The sequence below is a fragment of the Sorex araneus genome, chromosome 6 (genome assembly GCF_027595985.1).
Source record: "Sorex araneus isolate mSorAra2 chromosome 6, mSorAra2.pri, whole genome shotgun sequence".
In the NCBI taxonomy this organism is placed as follows: Eukaryota; Metazoa; Chordata; class Mammalia; order Eulipotyphla; family Soricidae; genus Sorex; species Sorex araneus.
The window spans coordinates 55,113,493-55,129,745 of NC_073307.1; positions in this window are offsets into that span (position 1 = coordinate 55,113,493).

The window sequence follows — 16,253 nt, forward strand, 5'->3', positions numbered from 1 at the left end:
AGTCTGTAGCATTATTTCAAAGCTGCTTTTAAAAACTTAATTAACTTAGGGAGTATAAAACCGCTTTGTTTTGTTGACGTTTCCCAAGTGGGGTTGGGGAGGCCCCAGAAGCATTCCTAATGGTTCCTGGCTAATGAGGCTGAAAGACAATGCCAGGGCCTGGGGAGGGAAAGCTGCTCAGGTCCCCCCCCCCAGGTGCTGGGTTCTTGGGACCTCCTGGGTGACATCTGTCAAAGTTTAGGTGACCAGAAGGTGTAGGGACCAAACCCAGGCCCAATGTGTCCGTTAACACTTATATCATCTCCCATCTCCATGCTTCTATTTTTATCCTCCAAAACATAAAAGATAAGCAATAACATAAACTTGAAGAGCTCATCCTGGAATTCACTCAACCTGGAAATCATCTGAAATCCTGAACAAGGCTGGGGTCACAGGGCTGGGGCAGGTGGGGATTGGGGATAAAGCAGAGCAGTCAGCAATGGGTTAGTTGGGAAGTTGAGTCAAAAATCTCTGAGTTAGGGGCTAAAGCAATAGCACAGCGGGTAGGGTGTTTGCCTTGCATGCAGCCGACCCGGGTTCAATTCCCAGCATTCCATATGGTCCCCCAAGCACCGCCAGGAATAATTCCTGAAGGCATAAACCAGGAGTAGCCTCTGTGCATTGCTGGGTGTGACCCAAAAAAGAAAAAAAATCTCCGAGTTATTTAGGGTAACAGTGTTGAGTTTGTTGGAGAGATATTTTAAATGGAGCACAAAAGTAGTGCCAGATTGGGGGGGGGGGGGGAATGGCAGCTGCCAACGAGTACAGATTCTTTTAAGTTTTTGATGAGCCTTTTTTATTTTCCCCGTGCTTGTTGCTGTATAAGCCACATTCTCTTCAATTATCAGAGGCTCCGGATCAATATGAGCAAGGCTCATAACTCACCGCCCCGAAACCCTGCTCAGCAGTTCCAGCCTGGCTCTGATCAGCAAGCTGGACTTGAACCATCCGCTGTGTGGACCTCGACCTTGACGTCTTATCTCTTGCATGGCCACCAGCTGACACAGGTGGGCACACGGCGAGAGACGCTCCCGTTTCCTGCACTTCTCCATTCCAATCAGTTTCTCGGTCCATCTGAGATCGCCTAGAAAGCCCTTGGAGATTTTCATTGTGTTTTATTTCAAAGGGCTCAGTAAAATTAATTTCCTCATTTAATTAAAGATTTGCCGTGCCGAGTACAGAGCTTAAAATATCAGACCCTTTCAAAGGACAGAAGCTGGTCCTCCCAGTGTTTGGCCCTGAGATATTCTGCTCCCTTTTCATGTGTTACCTTAAAGGATTTAGCTTTTGGATACCTGCACATGATGTCCTATGACCAGATGGGTCTAGGGACTGGGGAGGTGTACAGGGTTGAGGTGCTAACCTTGAATGCCAGAACCCAGACTGATCCCTGGCCCCACTGCTAGAGGTTCTATCTCTAGCATTATCTGGTCCTCTGAGCAGCCCTGGAGGCTCCTCGCACTGTGGGGGTGACGTGGGTATTCCTCGGCATCACAGGGCCTGACAGCACCACATCTGCAGATCTTCATGTCAAAAGGCCAGCCTGCTTAGCCAAGAATCGCCAAGACCCCTGTCTGGGCTTTTGGTGCACGTCTAGGGGTCCCTGCCATACCCCAGTCCCCCCAGGGAAGAGGAAATAAGACACCTACACAGAGCAGAGATGAGGTGCAAAGGATGGAAGAAGACAGCTGCCTGCTAGTTGAGGGGAGGCTCCTGAGGAAGCTGCCCGAGTGGACCCATGCATGCTCAGGAATACTGAGACACACATGGTGTGAGCAGAGCAAGTGCCGAGGCCAGGTGGGATTGACACAATGATTCAGGCATCAGAGAGCAGCAAGCTAGCCAGTGCTGGAACTGGCGAGTCGGCTTAAATCTAAGCCAACTCCAGAGGCCAAGACCACCAGTATAACATATAGGTATAATAGAAAAAGACTACCGCTATAACATACAGGTATAACACATGACTGTCTAGACACATGTGTATTCTGTATCATGTCATACATAAATGTGTATGCTGTAAAATAGATCATACATATATGTGAATATAAATGCTGATTGGCATATACTGGGTATATGGAATAATGTTAAGTAAACTAACTACATCCAAAAGAATAGAAGGAATGACTGGCTCAGGAGGAGGAAGACAACATGTTTATGAAAAAATGCATAAAAATATGCTTAAAAAATTCCCAATACATTTCCTTAGATAGAATGAAAAAAGCAAAGTGGCTTACATGAAAGAAAGAATGGTGTGGGTTGGAGAGACAGGATAGGAGTAAGTGATCCTGGTTCAACCTCTGGCACTGCATATAGTCCCCTGAACATAGAACCAGAAGACAATCCTGAGTATCACCACCAGGTGTGGCCCCCAAATCTGAAACCAAACCCAAACCAGAAACCAAGGGTTCGAAGTGCTGACAAGGGAGACAGCAAAGAAAATGTTCTCACATTGCATGAGGGAAAAACAAGCACACAAAGGTGTGAATCTGTAACTGTACCCTCACTGTGACTCACTAGAAAAAAAAAAGAAATTAAAAAAAAAAAGAAAATGTTCTCAGATATTAGAAACCTAATGTGATTATTGGGGCTGGAGGGATAGTGCAGTGGGCAGGGAACTTGCTTTGCACACAGCTGACTTAGGTGTGATGCCCTCATCCCATATGGTTTCCTGAGCCCCATCAAGAGTGAGCCCTGAGCACAGAGCCAGAAGTAGGCCCTGGGCAGGGTCCAAAACAAACAAAAGAAATGTGATTGTTGTACTAAAGCAGACGTGATGTCCCAGATAGTGCTTATGACCAGGGCCAAAGGATGGTGCGGGGTGCAAGGCTAGGCAGGCCTGTCTGTCTTGTGACATCTGCAGATGTCCCTGTGGCATCTTTCACATGTCAGAGCCGCCAACTGCAGCTCCTGGGACGTGTCAGAGAAGCTGTTTGGTAATTGAGTGGAAATTACCTCCGAGATCCAATTTTGAGCTGGGAGATAATTTGACAAACATCGATGGGGACCGATGTGCCCAGACTTCAATGACAAGGCAGATGAATCCGTGAGCCCCGGAAAGAAACAGCGGCTGAGATGGGCCACTGGTCAACTGTGGGGCAGTGTGGATACTGGGTTGCCATGGGAAAAATGACCAAAGTGTGATTTGAGAGATCTTCTGGAGAGAAGGGTGGTGGGAAGGAGCTGGAGGCTGCAGAGACCTCCAAGGAAGGGGCAAGCCGGGTAGGGACCTTCTCTGAGGAAGGGGAAGGCCAGCTTCTGCCACATGCAGGGCCAGGCAGAGACTCTGCACCTTCTCAGATCCACCTTCTCAGATGCACCTTCTCATACATCCTTCTCAGCAGAGAGCAGCAGGAAGCAGCAAAATGGATTTGGGTCATTTGCAGAAAGAGAGGGCTTAGGTGTAAGTCACGTTGAGGTGAAATTCTCAGCGACAGAACCTGGAAAGGCCAAGCCCAGGCCAGAGAGAAGCAGCAGCCAACTCCCAGGCTGCCTAGCAAAGACCTTGACCAAAGAAGCAACTGCCAAGGACCCAGGGAATGCAAGGTGAGGGTCCCCTGCTCCTGAAACAGAGACATGGTCTCCATGAGGAACTGGAGTCAGCGCTGAGCCTTTATAAGCAGCTGTAACAGGCTGGAAAGTCAGCAGAAAAGAGAAAAGAGAGGAGAAGGAGAGGGAAGAGGAGAGGAAGGGGAAAGTAGGGGAGGAAAATGGAGGGGAGAGGAGAGAAATGGGAGGGAAGGGAAAGAGAAAGGAGGGGGGAGAGGAAAGGAGGGGAGAGTAGAGTAAGGGAGGGGGAGTAGGGAAGGGAAGGGAGGGGGAAGGGGTGAGGTTGGAAGGGAAAGGAGAGGGAGGGAAGAAAAGATGAGGGGAGGGGAGGGAAAAGGAGGGGAGAGGGCAGGAGAGACAGGAAAGGGATTACAGTGCATGCCTTGACTGTGGCCAACCCAGGTTCAATCTCTGGCACTTCATGGTCCCTCAAATATTGACAGGTGTAGCCCTGGTGTCCCTTGAACACTGCAGTGGCTCTGAGCATTTTTGAGGGTGGCCTGGGGAAGCCCCTAGATCATAGGGGCCCATAAACACCAATCCTCTGGCCCTCACAGTGAATCAGTGGCTCAGTTAGCCCAAAGACTCTCTGAGGGAGCACTGGGCTCCTTAAGCACTGCTATGACACAGCCCTGCCAGCAAAAGAGAGAACTCAGAAGCCTGGGCCCACAGCATTGCAACACTGCATGCAGCATTGCACTGGCTCTAGATGCTGCTTAGTGGCAGACTCTGCCAAGACAGTCGAAACAACAAGAGCCTTCGGAATCTAGTGGCCAGTGGAAGGGAAAAGAACTCTACCACTTTCTCCATGGACTTTACTATAGCTGGAGTGACTTTTACTTCCTTTATACTTTAAAAAACTCCTAAAGTACCTCTATGAAAAGTTTCTCATCCAAATGTAAAAGTGATATATCCTCTATGACTCTGGAAACTTGCAAATCTTTGATTCAGGATTCAAAACAAAACAAAAGAAAAAGGGCTCCATAGAAGTCTTTGTCCTTGACAGCTTGTCAGTAACCATTATTGGAAAAGCTTGTAGCAGCATCCCACATATTTCGAGAAAGACTTTATTGGCTCTGGTAACTTGGACGCAATGGAGAAGGACCACAAATGCCCTTCTCATAAAGTAGAAAATGGGATGCGTATATGGGGGTCTTGGAGCAACTCACACAGGAATGAGGGACAACACACTTTGGTGAATTGAATTCCTCATCTGTCAGCTTCCTGAATGGACAAAGGCGTCAGGAAATATGAAAACTGTCTTAGAAGCGTAGAAAGTTATTACTTAGGAGTCATACATAATAGAGTTCTTATCTATGGCAAAGGAATGACTGTAACATACATATTACAGGGTGGAGATGAGACAGTGTCATGAACATCTAAGATGAATGGTAAGAAGTAAATGAATTAGAAGAAAAATATTCCAGAATGAGATAGCTTCCTTTCTTGATAGATTTTTCTCTCATGACATGCTCTGCAGAGAAAATAAATTTCAGAGATTCTGAGGAGTGACTGTGCCCACTCATTCCCTTGGTATTATGTTATTGCCTGGCGTTGCCCCTACCAAGAGAATTGCTCTCTTGATTGCAATTCCAAAATACTATCATTTTCAAACTCAACTCAGCTCTGGATGAAAATGCCTAGGCACATTCTGTGCCCTTGCTCCTAAGGGGTGTATAAATGGCCCAAGGTTCCATAAATGTTTCAGAATCCATTTCCATGGATGTTTCCCTATTCTGAAAGCAGTGGGTCAACTTTGCAGGAAAGAGCTAGGTTTGGGAATAGTGGGTGAAAGAGGAAAATATTTCTAGAAGTCAGCGTGCTTTATTCTTCGCATGAGAGAATCTATTTCCTATGAATTTGTGGGAGTCAAATCGTCACACAAGGCCTTGCCTTATTTTTTCAGGTTTGGCTATTCAATTTTTGCTGTTCACCTTTTAAAAACTTTAAATAAAATTGACATAGTATTGGGTCAGATTCAGTTGCCCAATACATCATTCATTCATTCATTCATTGCAATACTGTGAGCTCCAATTATATATCATACCACAGTAACATTTCCATCACATCACTGGGGAAATCGCTCTGTTCAGGCAAGCCCCTAAGACATGGAAGGTATCCTGGGTTAAGTAAGCTTGATATAAGTAGTAATCTAAGAATTAACACTGCCAGGGAAAATAGGAAATCTCCTGCTTAGGAAAGTTCAGATTTAGCAGATTCATGAAGGCCCGGCTGAGTCTGGCAGGGAGATTCCTGCCCCAAAGAGCCCAGTGACCCATAATCTCAAGGATATTACTCATCTACCCCACATTCCCTAGGCCCACAGTGGCACTAGCAGTTCATGCTTTGTTCTCAGTCCTGACTCGCTGGGAATGTTGTAGAGGAGGCCCAGTGCAGGGCTGTTGAGGCCAGTTGTCTTCCTGGACTTCCTAGAGTCTGCCTTGTTCGTGGCAGCCGACCCTGTTGCACAGAGGTCAAAGGCATCAATTTGGTTTTTTTTTTTTTTTGTAGTGAATCAACAGTCTTAACTTCTCTCCAGGTACAGAGTTTTGTCCAGCAGACTGGGATTCCTCAGAAATCCACTTGGACAAAGGGACCCTTGCCTGGTCCCTCCCAGGGCCTCCCTCACAGCTCTTGGTCAATTTGCTTCATTCTCTAAAGGCAACATGCCAGTTCAGTGGTGAAAATGGACACTCTATTTTGCTCCTGGACATACCAAGAAATATCCCAGATACCAATTTTTATAGTAGTTTTCAACTTGTACATAAGTAAAACTAACATATATAGTGATATAAGAGATATAGTTATTGATATTTAGATACAGATGAGTTATAGATTGATTTATATATACATGTATTTATATTTGATACAAAGATATGGTAAATGTAGATATTAGGCAAGACATTCTTTCAGATTTATGGATTAAATATACATATATAGATGTAAGTATAGACACTAATATATACATAGACATATCTGGATGTTCAGATAGGTAAATATTAGATATAGGTCTCTAAACAGGTCTAGATATAGATGATATTTTTGTCACCAATGTCACCAATAGGTAACTAATTTATACTCTCAAGCCATAGAAAGCAGTTTCTGAATCTTCAAATGTTAGCCATTTGATGGGCTTGAAGTGTTATCTTTTGGCAGTTTTAATCTGCATTTCTTTAATGACTAATGGTATTGAGCAACATTTGATAGAAACATTTTAGTATGTCTATGCAATTAAATGCATGTTTAAATGTTTTCTCAATATTCAGACTGGATCTCTTTTTTTCTACTGAGGGAGAGAATCACATCATCTCATCTCAATAGGGGGTCTTTGGTGAGCCTAAAATATTCTCTCCCACACTGTGACTCACATTGTCATTATTTTTAATGCCATATTTCAGTGAAAATTTATGTTTTCAATGTTATCCTATGAATTGATGTTTCTTCTTTATATTTAAAGCTTTTTGTTTAGCTTTTAAGAAATATTTTTTCCTCCACTAAGACCCTTAATATAGTCCTTTAAGACTATATTCTAAAACGCTTATTGATTGCCTTTCTCATTTAGCTGTGAAGTCCACATGAAATTGTTCTGTTTTGGTTTTGGTCTATACCCAGCAGTGCTCAGGGCTTACTCCTGGATCTGAGCTCAGGGATCACTCTTGGTGGGTTCAGGAATTGTATGGGGTACCTGAAATCAAACTCAGGTCAATGTGTGCAAGGCAAATACCCTATGTGCTATACTATTGCACTAGTCTCACATTAAATTGTTTTATGCTTGTGTGCAAAGTGATAAATACCAGTCCTTTAATTTTTCTATATAAATGTCCAATGGCCTTATCATGGTATTAAAACGACTCTCTGAAGCTCTGCAGAGGAAACTTTGTTGCAATCAAGTGTGACAATTTATGACCTTTAATTACATTTTATTGGCATCTTTTTCTAAATTTTTTTCCACCATGCTATCCTACTTCATGTTCCTTCATACTAACTCCATGTATTTAATATTAATTGTTTTGCCTCAAAATTTTAAGTTCCATGTATTTTAAAATTAGCTCACAATTTTATAGAATAAGCCAGGAGATTGTTGTGATACAAAAAATCAATATATATATTAGGAAGAATGAACTTCTTTATAAAAACGAGTCCCTTATTCTGACCTATGAGAACAGACATATTGTAAAATTTACAATTTTAAGTGTACTGATTTGGCATATTTTATTTCCTTCCAGCTTTTGTTAGTGGTGTTTTGAGTCACATCAAACAGAGAGGAAGGAATCCAACAAGTACAAGTTGCATTCTAGGCAAAAATCTTTTTTTAAAAGTGGTTTATTGAACCACCACAGATTACAAAGTTATTCATGATTGAGTTTTAGGTGCAGAGTGTTTGAGCACCAACCCCTTCACCAGTGTCTCCAGATTCCCTACAGCCCCCAGTCGGCCTCTATGGCAAGCACTTTTTCCTTATAGGCATGATGGTTTCAGAACTATTACTGAAAGGGTATCATGCACATCATTCTACATCCTTCAGCACCCAGTTCCCATCCAGAATGATCACTCCTGCCTCTCATAAGGCAAAACTCTTAACCCCTGTCTTATAATTCTTTGGCCTCATATTTATTTAGTTCTTGGTAATTATGTTTCTGTGTTTAAGTGTTATCTTTTCAATTTTTTGGTTCTCATTTGTTCAGTAAAAGAAATACAGTTGAATTTTCTTATTGACTTTGCTTCTAATAATATTGCTAAAGTTTTCATTGGTAGAGTCTTTGATTTTTTTTAATACATGTGCAATCATGCTCCCTCAGGCGAATAAAAATTTAGTTATTCCTTTCCAACCTCAATATAGAATAAACCACTTACTTTGGGAATAATTTAGATTTACTGAAAAACTGGAAAGAACATTGAGATTTTTATCCAGCTTCCCCTAAAGTGAATATCTTTCATAACAATGGAGCTCTTATTGAGACTAAGCAACCAACTGCACATCTACAGCTCAAGTTGGCTAGAGTTATAGCCCAACCTTATTTGAGTTTGACCACTTTTGCACCAGAATTTTCTTTTTTCTTGGTCCCATTCAAGGATACCATGCTGCTTTTGGTCATCCTGTCTCCTTTATGTCTTTGGCTCTGTGGAAATTTCACACTCTCTATTATGGCCTTTTAAGACTTTAACTATTGTAAAAATTTCTATCAGATATTCTGCAGACTGTCTCCAATATGGACCTGATATATATGTATATATGTATATATGTATATATGAATGTGTGCAGATATAGATACATATGTATATTCACACATTCACTCTGGATTATTACTTCTTGAAAAGAATTTTACAAAGGTTAAGTTCCCTCCTCATCATATATGATGATCAAAGATACATGATGTCAAAATGACTTGTCTTCTGTCAATGTTAAACTTAACTATTTGGTTAAGTTAACTATTTTTGCTAGGTCTCTTCACTATAGGGTCACTGTTTTTCCTCTCTTAACATGCTGTTCTTTGGACACAAATCCCTAAGTTTTCACTCAGTGGCAAGTAGGGCTGCTTTGTAAGGTCCTCTTCCACAAAAAAAGCCAGTGGTGATCTATATAATTTTGATTACATTTGTAAAGTCTCATAGCTTCTCCCTCACATTTACGTATGTCTTGGATCAATCCCTCACAACACAGGTTCATGTATGTGTTGGTCATTTGTATAAGATCTGAAGTGTATCTCTTTGACACTTCCTGATCCTTTTGAATTCATAGCATTTCCTCTGGGTTTTTTTTTGGGGGGGGCATGACAAAGTAATCCATATAATCCTTTAACATTTCCCTTATTTATTTGAGTTTAGGACTCATGACCAGCCATGCTCAGGGGTTACTCCTGGCTCTGTGCTCAGGTATCTCTAAGCTGGTGCTGTAAGGAGCACAGTGCCAGGATGGAACCGGGGTCAATGGCATGCAGACAGATGCCAGAACCTCTGCACTCTTTCCCCAGCCTCAGTCTTCTAATTTCTTATGGTTATCTCTTACCTCAGAGCCAGGCTAGGATTCTCTATAATGTTGGGTAACTCAGGTAAAAGCAGACAGCTGATTTTGTTCCTGATATTAAGATAAAGTTTAAAACATTTTTGTTATTCAATATGAAATTGCTTTTATTTGATTTAATAAATTTCCTCTAGTTCCAGTTAGTTGACAGTATTTCTTTTTGATCATGACTAGATGTCTCCATTTTTTAAATGCAATACTGTTAAATGTCTTCTGACAATTACATTGACTGATTTTTCAATGTCAAACCAACCCTGTACTCGTGAAGATTCTAGTTTGGTCAAAATATATAGATACTGCTTGCCCTTTTCTTTCTTTAGTAGAAAACATATTCCATTCAGCACATTCTTTTGCAATCAATCGGTCAATTCACTTTATCCCAAGAAGGAATGAGTGCCTCACATTTGAAGGGGTTTCTCCAAACATAGCAGTCTGAGGTGCTATGTTTATTTAAGTTTAGAAATTCATTAGATTAGTTCACTGACCTTTGAAAAGAGGCTTGCAATCAGACTCACAAGTAACCAGTGCATAAACAAATACCTGTGTCATTTCTGATGAGATAATGTTCACTCCAGCAATAGAATAAACCACAAAATGTAACACCACTCAACTGCAACACGTTTAGAAATGCAGCATGCACATCTTGGAATGCAGAGCTAAGCTCCTAACAGGATAAGGTAAATCCCCAGGACCAAAGATTAAGAATGTTAAGGGTGGACAGATCTCTGCCCGGGGGAGACTCAGAGGAACAAAAGAACAAAACCAAGACAACTCTTTCTGCAAACACCCAGGGTTTATTCAAGCCAACATGGCCATGTTGGAACCTTCAACTGTGCCTGAAAGCGGCAAGGCCGAGGGCCCCGAACTCAAAAAGCGAGCTTTTTGGGGAGAAAAGGGAATCACACATATTGGATCAAAGGGAATCACAGATATTGGACCAAAGCGAATTACACATATTAGATCAAAGGGAATTACACCTATTGGATCAAAGGGAATCACACATAGGTCACTTAATTTGCTAATCTCAACATTTGTTAACTGTTTCCTCCTCGCAAATGTTTGTTTACAGTTCCTAGAGCAGTTCCTTGGCCCATTTGTTGACTGTTTTCTGCCCAGCAGTAGGTCACGAAAACATCTTTCAAAGCAGCCAAACAGTTACTAAGGCAAATTTAACCCTTAGCCTGCCCTCCTCTTCAAGAAAAAACAGCCTAGCAGAATCTCTTATGCACACAAGTGGCTTTCACTGATACCTCCGTTCTGTGGCAGAAGGTAATGTTTGAGGCAATAAAATTAGACCAAGCTTTTGTGCTGACACCTTCTTCCCCAAGTAACCAATGGGGTAGAAGAATAGCCTTGCACAGTTCAGACAAGACCTGCCTTGTTCCAAAGCTCAGTCAGTGCCAGATTGTCTCTGAAGAGTCTTAGGGCAGAGGCTGATCTTGCAGCGTGTTTGTGCCTGAATTTATATTCTCCTTATGGTCTGGGAGTGCAGAGGCTAAAACAATGATAGAAAATGCTTCCTGGCTGGTAATTCCATGGGGCATTGTCATGGAAACAGTCACTGAGACAGAGATTAATATGCAGGAGCCTTGGGGGAGAGTGCTGGGAATTTTCAACGAGAGGTGAAAGAGAGATAGGATTCCACGGAGGGAGAGGCCAATGCCTAGCCAATGCTGAGGGGAGTCCTAAAAGTCAAAGAGCCTTAGAAGTTATTCTGAGTCTGAAAAAAATGGCCTTTTATCCTCCAAGACCTCTGATGCTCTAAGAGAGTGTCCTCACCTTGCGGGTGAAGCAATGCCAGAAGGAGGGTGGAGCTGGAGAAATAAAACAGAGGGTTAAGTACTTGCCTTGCTTCAGACAACTCTTAACTCCTGTCTCTTGTCAGGGGACCATATGCAGTGCCAAAGGTTGAATTGGTGTGGGTCACGTGCAAGGCAACTACCTTAACCCCTGGATTATCTCTCTGGCCCTAAACATTTTTGTAAAGGGGTGACCCTCATGGTGCTAATGATGCAGGCCCACCAGATCCTGCAACAGGATCACGCCCTGGGAGTGATCTGCTGCAGGGGAACAAAGAGAGGGCCTCACATATGCTAGGCAAGTGCTCTACCACCAGAGCTATCTCTCGGTCCAGACCCCTCCCAAATCTGCTTGCATGTGAAGCTCTGGTCCCTCTGTTCTTTGGGTTCTCATTTCATTTAATCCCCCAGATGCAATGCTGTGATTGGTTACCTGAGGGTGTGGAGGCATCAGCTGGTTTCTGACACTCTAGTACACTGCTTGGTCCAGAAAGCAACTCATGCAGAACTGACAGAGGGGATGCCTGTTATGTGCTTGACACTTAGTGGCCACGGGGATTGGTGGCAGCGCTCAGGGAGTGAGCTCTGTCAAGTGACCTGCCTAAGGGCTGCAGGCATGGAACCTGGGGAAGCTCAATGGCCTGGAGCAGACCCTGATTTCATTGTAACTGTTACGTGGCCTCCTGGCATCACTCTAGTGGCCCTCAGCACTGAGCAACACCACCTCACAGGCCAGAGCATTGAACTATCTGGCCTATGAGTCATTAAGAGTGACACTCAGGGCTCTGTAAGCACTGCTTGGGAGCACCCCCCCCCCAAACCTGCAGGGATGTGACTGAAAGAGGAAGTCTCAGGTTTCCTCTTACCCATTGCTGCTTATGGCCTCATGCTAGCTGAGTTAAGTCTATATTTTAGACTAGCTGAGTTAAGTCTATATTTTAGACACACCTGCAAATTCCTGGTCTCCCTATGAGATTGGGAAGTAGAAATTTTCCAAGACCAGCTTTTGGGCCTACAGGAAACCAAGAGATAGTGCACATTACCCAGGAAGATGATCAAATAAATAAGCTAAAAGGACCTAACTACCTACAGGGTGTTAGTCTTCTCTTAACAACACAGATGAGCCCTAGATGAATAAGAAACAAATGGAAAGTCTCTGATACGTTGATAAGCAATACAAAGACCCAGTTTTTCCTATCAAAACCCCACAAAATGAGCCATACTTAACTTAGTCCTATACTAATTTCCTCCCCTGCTGTAACTTTCTTTCTCTTCTACTCTCCAATAAACTTTTCTATTTTCTAACTCTGAGTGTCTTTATGACTCAATATTTTCATCATTCTTGAAACTATTGAAGACCCTGGGACCAGAGATCCACCATCCCTGCTCACTCCAGTATCATAATGGCTGCTCTCTCCCCTTCATTGTGTGTGAAGCAGAAAGCTTCTGGAGCCATATAATTTGATTTACACAATAGGTCCTGCCCTTGCAAGATTTTTGTAATGGATATTTGGCTCCTTGAGAGAGCCCCGGGGAATGGGCCCTTTTGGCTGGTTTTATTCTTTCTAATCTAGGGGACACATTAGGAGTATCTGAAGAATGCACACTGCCATTAGCTTTTCATCTAAGATTTCTGATAGCCAGAAAATCTCCATAATCTATGAATCCTACATATGCTAGGGAGAAAAGAGGGGGCCTAAACTATTACCCCCAAGGTAAAGGGTAGCAAAGAATGAGAAAAAATACCAGAAGTTTCTGGTATTGGTTCTCGAAGTAAGTTCAGTGTTTTTCAATGTGGGTTATCATCATGGTAATAGAAAGAACTGTGGAATGAAGGAAGGAGAGAAGGTGTTATAATCTGTGACTATGGAACTCATCATGAATGCTGTTTCTTTTCATTATACTTGAAAAGGGGCAGAGTTGATTCGTGGTAGAATAATCAGGGTTCTGTGAAGAAAATAACTTCTGTGAACCTTTCCTTATGAATTTATTATTATTATTATTATTGTTATTATTATTATTGTTATTATGGACTTTGGGGGCTTGGTGATACTATTTGAGCTTACAGAGGATGAGATAGGATATGGCCACAGTGAGAATAATGGTGCTTTGTTGGGAAAGAGTGGATTAGAGAGAAGGCTTGAAGATCTCAAGGCATGATGCACTTTTGAGTAGAGAGGAATAGAAGAGACTCAATAAACAGAAAAAAATAATTGGAGATGCTCTACCATACAGAATCATAGCGAGATGGTAGGGTTGGTCATTAGGAGGTTATTTTAATTGCTCAACTCAAGAAAGTGTGTTACCATAACATCCTGATTCTGGAGAAGACACCTGTTCTCAGAGAACACTTTAGTTATTAAATCAAAAAGCCAGTAGGAGATCATTGCAAAGCATTACAAAGTTATTTGGACTTTCAATGAGAAAAGCATTGAAATGGCATTACTTGTTTTATTGTGATTTGAAATGTAGACCGAGGTATTTCTGGCTACCCCACAATCAATTCCAATTTTGCAAAGCTTTGAGGAGATGAGAATTCAATGGGAAGTGTGAACCCTGCTGGGAATAGTGTGTAAACAAACTACAGGAATTTCAGGCTGCATTTCAGGATAGCTCTAGTCTCAGCTGGTGTATAAGGGTCAGGTATTAGTCAGCTGTTCAGAAACTCTTGGATGTCCAAGGGCAATGCATGTAATGAAGAAATTGGAGAAAGTGCTCAAACCCAGGGTCCACTGGGTCCTTGCTGGGGGTGGAAAAATAATTTACCAAAAGAGACGGGATGTAAGTAAGAGCAAAAAAAAATTTATTGATGAAATATGGCTCACTTTCGACTGAATCAGTGGAGACTTTCACAGAAAGAAATCTGTCTGGAATTCTTTGGGGGACACAATTTTTAAAATCTTTTAAAAACACTAATACAGTAATTTATCATGTGGTTTGAAATAGGCAGGCATTCAATGTTCCAACAATGGTCATCACCAGTGTGACCATCCCTCCATCCTAAAATTCAGGGTTTATTTATTATGGCTTGGTATTTTGGGTCATACCTGACAGTATTCAGGACCTACTCCTGACTCTGTGCTCAGGGATCACTCCTGGAGGGCTTGAGGGACCATATGGGGTGTCAGAAATTCAACTCTGTGTGGGCCATGTGCAAGGCAAGTGCTTTACTTGCTGTCCTATCTTTCCAGCTCTTGGGGGACATTTTTTAATAATTTAATTTTTTGTTTTTTTTCCCCATTTTTTAAATTAAATCACAGTGATATACACATTTACAAAGTTGTTCATGGTTGGATTTCAGTCATATAATGTTCCAACACCCATTTCTTCACCAGTATACTTTTCCCACCATTAATGGTCCCAGTTTCCCTCTTGTCCACCCCCTCCACCTCCCCTGCACTCTGTCCCCACCACCTGCCACTCTGGCAGGCACTTTTCCTCTCTCTTTCTTCCTCCCTCCCAGTCTCCCTCCTTCTCTCCCCGTTTCCCTCCCTCCCTCCCCCTCTCCCTCTCTCCCCCTCTCTTTCCTTTTGGGCCTTATAGTTTGCAATACTGGTAATGAAAGGTTATCAGATATATTTGGAGGACACTTTTGATAGCATCATTTTTGGGTGCTTCAGGCAGGAAACACCTACTTTCTAATATTAGTTCTGAGAGGGGGTGAACAGGAAACATGTACCCAACATGGGAAAGTAAATTGTACATAAAGCATTCAAGCCAATCACATAAAAAGGATAAGAAATCCATAGAATCATCGGGATCAACTCGAAAATGTTCTGAGTCAACCATAGAAAGGTAACAAAATGTACATAAAATAGTCTGAGCCTATCCCAAGGAGTGAGGAGGGTAGCCAATTCTAGCAACTTGGGTGGTAAAACAGTCGATGTACGTCTCACTGGGCCAAACTGCTAAGGAAGGGATGGGGTAAAATGGAGCAAAGGTGAGACCTCTGGGTCTCACCCAGAGCACAGCAAGGACAGTCTCAATCTGTCAGGTCTTTGAAATGGAGACTTAAGCTCGACCTCTTCTGCTTAAGTCTAGGAGCTTAAAAGGGAACAAAGCACTAGGAGCTAAACTAGGGTCTTTGGTACAGGTGCTGAGTAGAATGAACCTTGCAACAAAGCCATCTCTTTATTTGCAGAGGAGATAAAGGCTTCTGGTCCCAGCACCCTCCTCCCTGGAGGGTGGACCTAGACCTTCTACTGACATTACTGGATGTGGGTTTGCCTGGGGAACTACAAATATGGAGCCCTCATCTGCCTCTTTGGCTTTATAAAGGAATTTTTTCTTTCTTTCTGGTAAGAGCAAGATCTCTTCACATGAGACCCATTGTTCATTTTTTTGAAGTGCTCCATACAATGTTGATCACTGCAGGCCCCATGATCAGTATGTAGATAATCTGGAGTGATCACTGTGGATCACTACAGGTACAGTACCATAGAGCAACTCACTAGAGTGTATTATTTGTGAAATTGGTATTTCATGCACAGTGATGAGCAACTCCCTATTCAACTTCTACCTCTTGGCAACTATCCTTTTACTTTCTGCTTAAATTGAACTTGTTTAAAACAAATCATATAAAGGGAAGTTATTCTGTCTTTGTCCTTCTGTGGCTGGCTAGTATCTCTTTTTTAAAAAAAATTATTGGTGAATCACTGTGAGGTACAGTTACAAACTTTATGTTTGCATTTCAGTCATACAGTGATCATTTACATCCCTCCACCAGTGCCCATTCTCCTCCACCAGTGTTCCCAGTAACCCTCCCACCACCCCCAAGGTCTATAGAGAGAGAAAATAGTATCCTATTGTGTATAAGAACAAAAGAAAAAAAATTTTTACAAAAGAAT